Source organism: Colobus angolensis, unplaced genomic scaffold (genome assembly GCF_000951035.1).
Source record: "Colobus angolensis palliatus isolate OR3802 unplaced genomic scaffold, Cang.pa_1.0 Scaffold241, whole genome shotgun sequence".
NCBI lineage: Eukaryota > Metazoa > Chordata > Mammalia > Primates > Cercopithecidae > Colobus > Colobus angolensis.
Window position 1 is genome coordinate 1,392,196 of NW_012115611.1, and position 5,172 is coordinate 1,397,367.

The window sequence follows — 5,172 nt, forward strand, 5'->3', positions numbered from 1 at the left end:
AGTCTAGATTTCAGGCAAATAACAAAATCTCATTTTAAAAAGCCACAATAAGCTGGAATCTCATTATAAGTGTACTATAGGTTTTTTTTTTTTGGACACGTGGTTTTTCTCTCTTTAGTCTCTCACTTCTACCAAAGATAAATTATCGTAAGACGAATTTATTTGTAAAATAAATTTTAGTCTTATTATACTTGGCCTGATTATTTGTATAAAGTGCAGCAAGAACAGTCATTGGCATATAGATTATTTTTAAGTTAGCTTTACAGGAATTTTTTCATAAGGACTTTTGAATTAGACTTCGGGAAACTTCGAAAGGCTTAGAAGCCAAACGAAAGACAGTGTCTGTAATATCTGTGTGAATTAGGTGAATTCTTCTTAAGGTCCTCAAAATATCTTGAGTTTCCTGGGCCTGTCACATTCTTTACTTACTGCAGGGTCAGAAACCATGTAGAGGAACTATATAGACAAAGTACCCAGTTAATCTTTTTCCAGGTCTATTGGCTTTATAAAATCAAGCTGAACATCTCAAAGCAGCCTGGTCACATTTGAAAATATGACATTCCAGTCAAAGCTTTGGTAAAATAACAGTATCTCCAATTGTGACTTGTAATAAAACAGATCTTTATTGAGCTCATACAAATATGTATACTGCCATAAAATAAGAATACTCCCAAACAATTTACAAATCCTAGAGGGATTAGGAAGTAAGTGAAAAAGGTAAACGTTTCAATTTTACTCACAAAAGTATGATTCATCCAATTTCTGTAACTTTAGAAAACATTAAAAAATGAGCAATAGTTTAAACAAAAAAATTATAAAAATAATTTCAGTTCTTCATCAATTCAGTCCCACATATTTAATTCTTATTGTGCTTGATACTAGGTTGGTAATTTTATGAGTCCAGTTTTCTAATTGTAGTTTTCAAAATTCTTACCTAGTCCAATTGTATGATCTTAAAGTTGTTGGAAACCTGTATTTCAGGGTACTTTTTGTAGTCTTTTCCATAAACCTCCTTGAAGACACAATACTTTAGGATTTGCAAAGACTTTTTAGGAAAGAAAGCATCAGAAGAAAGCAATTTACTGCAGACAAAAGGCTTAAAATGGCCATGGTTAGAGAAGTGATTGACAAATACCTTTAGCTATTTTCTGTGGCCTACAATTTAATATATCAGATTTTTAAGAATCTCATACAATTTTGGAACACATTTATGCAAATATAATGCAAAGAAGATTCAACATTATTCCTTTTTGGACAATGCTTCCCATATAACTTAACATATCAAATAAATATGTTTATTATCTCTTTTTCAGATGCCTCAGGGGCTCTCTGTAACATCCCAAAGTAAGTTTGGAGTCAAAAGACTTAATTTTGATTTGTGAAATTTGATTTTGAGAAGCCTGTCAAATATGTCAAAGGTTTAAAATACTTGACCAAAATAGGATCCCAAATCACTGTAAAATAGCAGTCATTCATTTAGCCACAGTGATAATTAAAAGGTTTCAGAAAGCAAAAATCTTCACCAAGAGAAGACACTTAATTCCCCAATAATCAAAAGACCTAACAAAATTAGCATCAGATGTACAGTCTCTGTTTCCTTTTCTCTCTCCCAAAAGTTTTTTCAGTTTACTTAAAGGATGAGCCAACATCTTTTACTACTTCTTTTTAATACTATGTAAAATTCTTTTTAAAAATCAAATTCTAGTTTTTCATTAGTGTATTTTTGCTATTAAGGCTCAACCTAAAAACACTTATAATAAAGCAATCCCATTGCTAGGTATGTACCAAAAGAAAGGAAATTAGTGTATCAAAGTAATATCTGCAGACTCATGTTTATTGCAGTGCTACTCACAACAACCAAGATTTAGAAACAACCTAAGTGTCCTTTAAATGAAGATTTAATATTAATGAATATTTAATCCACAAAATTTTGAAATTCCCTTTCCCTAACTTTCTATATCCACTTCCCTAACTTTTCAAGGTAGAAATCTATGTTTTTTTTCTTCTCTTAGAAACAAAACAACTTTTTTAAACAAACATACATATTCATGCCTTTATAACTTTCCTCACCAAAAGCGTATCTTGCTTCTCTCATACACTTTGCATATAAAATTATTTCTCTTATTTTAATACTCCTAATTACATATAATCATTTAAATTTTGACTTTTGGTAGCTCTAATTTCTAGTGAAAACATGGAAAGCAATTTTGGACTGTTTTAGATCAGTATTTTCAGATGAAAATGCATTTCATAATTTTTTATAAAAATGTTTTCTCAATTTTTTGTTAATTAACAGATCTAAGTTTAACTTTATGATATAAAAAGATGTCAAAGTATATAAACAAACATGTTTAATAATTAATGTTTTAGTATTTAACTTACAAATGACTCAAACATTTTATGATTATTACTTAATTTAACATAACATGACTTTAATATTTTAAATTACTAAAAAGAATTTTGAAACTATGACAGAGGTACCCTCCCTAATATTTTTTCTAGTCATCTTGGGTTTCAAGTACTCACATGGCATCCAGAATGGCTGTGAAATGCAGGTCCCACCTGGGTTCTGAATTCACACACCAGATGTGGAGCTCAGAACAGAGGACAGAACTGTGAAGATGGCAGCTGGGGGTTCAGGTGCTGTAGACACACCTCACCATGGCCACCTGTCCAGATCTCAGAATCCAGAGGCTCAAAAACAAAGACATAAGCTCACAGCAAGATGTGTGCAAGGCTTCAGGGGAGCCCAGCAGCCAGCCCTTACAGCTTCAGCTTATGGAAAAACCAAACAAATATAAAAAACATTACAGACGCAACAGTTTCATGATCTTAAGACTGCTAACAGAGGAGGTCAAAATCTGATCAGTAGTCCCACACAAAAATAGTTCAAATTATTTTTAGTACTGAAAATTCTGAAGACATTTTATTTTACCAACAATTTTAAAATTGGCTGTATTTACCAAAGATTATCTCACATTGTAAAGGTAAACTGACGCTGGAGCCGAACCGGGAACAAAGACAAAAGGCAAATGGTAGTGAGAATAGCCTTTATTAGGACTCGCGGGCGAGGTTCCTCGGTCTAAAGGTGCGGGCCGAGGAAGTCAGGCTGAGGGAGGAGGGTAGGGGCTTTTTATAGCCTGAGAGGTAGGGAAGCTGATTGTGTTAACAGGGCCTGGGGGGTCTTGAAACTACTAGGGTAGGAGTCGAGTAAGGGTCATGAGGAAGGGGTCTTTGGAAACTGTTAACTGAAACTGCTGTTTACGAACTTGTGGAATGCAGGTGAGCTGCAGGTCATGGGGGAGTGTGGTTGCCCAGCCGGAACTCTGACGTATGCAAGTCTGCAGGTGTGTTCAAAGAGGAAGGGAAGTCTTGGAAAAAGGACCTGCTATGCCGGGTGGCGCCGCCATGTCGGGTCTAGATCCCTGCCTAACACACATTACATAGAAATAGCACATATACTTAATACATATAGACATGTAGTCTTATAGCTACCAAGACAGAAGCAGATCTTCTAGCTTTGGATGAGATTCTTTACTTGCCAGCTTCCAAACTTGGTTTCTTTCCCTCATTTAGACCATAGCTATTCTGATGACCTGTTTTATTGCTCTAAGTAGTTGTTTAGTTGTTAACTAGGCAACCCTACATTTGTACTTCTTTTTTTTAAATTAAATTAAATTTATATATTTATTTTTGAGATGGAGTCTCGCACGGTCACCAGGCTTGAGTACAGTGGCGGGATCTCGGCTCACTGCAACTTCCACCTCCTGGCTTCAAGTGATTCTCCTGCCTCAGCCTCCCGAGTAGCTGGGACTACAGGCACGCACCACCACGCCTGGCTAATTTTTGTATTTTTAGTAGAGAAAATGTTGGCCAGGATGGTCTCCATCTCTTGACCTCATTATCTGCCCGCCTCAGCCTCCCAAAGTGCTGGAATTACAGGCATGAGCCACCGCGCCCGGCCACATTTGTACTTCTAAAGAGATGGCTCTTAGGTTAAACAAAGTAGAAATTTATATCCCAAAGATAAAGAACTTAGATCTAAATATCTTTTTTTTTTTTTTTTTTTTGCCAAAACATAGGTAAAGGCCTCGTTAAGGCATGATAGGCAGGAAAAGTATCTTAAACAAAACTAAGATAGATTTTTTATGTAAACGTTTAAGTCAATACGTTTCTCATCATAAAATTTTCTGGTGGTTTAGGTACAGAGGAGGAAGATACCTTTTCAAATGAAGATTTTCTTTTTAGATGTAAATTTCTTTTACAAATAGTTTAAAAATAGCTAGCCAAATGCCAGAAAGTTGCATTGTGGAGACCAATTTATTTGGGAGGTGACTTTGATTTAGATTATGTGTCTTAATTGGATATGCAATTCAAGGCGGAGCCTATTAATGAATAAGGCTAAACCAACTCCTGACCCTTAGGGCTCTGTGAGGTGAACAAGGGACCTAAGAATGGTCAGTGGCACCTTGATTGAATTCCTCAAGAGGTCTCACAGTCACTGGAAGTTTCTTTTAGATCCCTTTATGTGATAACTAGAATTCTCATATTTGTTCTTAATAATTCTTATTCATTGACCAGTAGATGGAGAAAGTAGGGGCTTGCAGGATAACTTATCAATGACTAAAGGAAACTGGATGGGAGATTGAAGGTGGCAAAATAGGGGATAGAAATAAATGAAAGAATGAGTTCTAAAGGAGCCAGTCTGGGGAGATCTTAAGCTTCCCAAAAGGACTAATGGAATTTTGCACCTTTTTTTTTTTTAATACCAAAAATCTTGCCACTGAGAAAATAAGTGTACTAAGGGGACTAAACAATTAAGAAGGGGTTTCAGTTGGCAAAAACAAACAAACATGAGGAGATAAGATATAAAGGAAAACATAGAGTTTTTTTTTTTTTTATGGCCTGAATACCAGCTTTTAATTAAGCTGACTTTTCACTCTTTTAAAACAAAATTAACTATCTAAGGAGCAAATCTTTTGTCCTCTGAGCAGCCAGCCTTTCACTGGAGCAGAGGGAATGGGGCTACAGCAACAATGGTGCTGGCTGCGGGAGCAGTGCCTCCCCAGTCTCCACCCACCCCACTCCCTGCCTCAAGGCCCTGCTGACTGTCAGGAGTCTGCCTTGCCTGCTCACTAGTTCAGTTCCCAGTGGCAGTGGTAGCCATGTCTC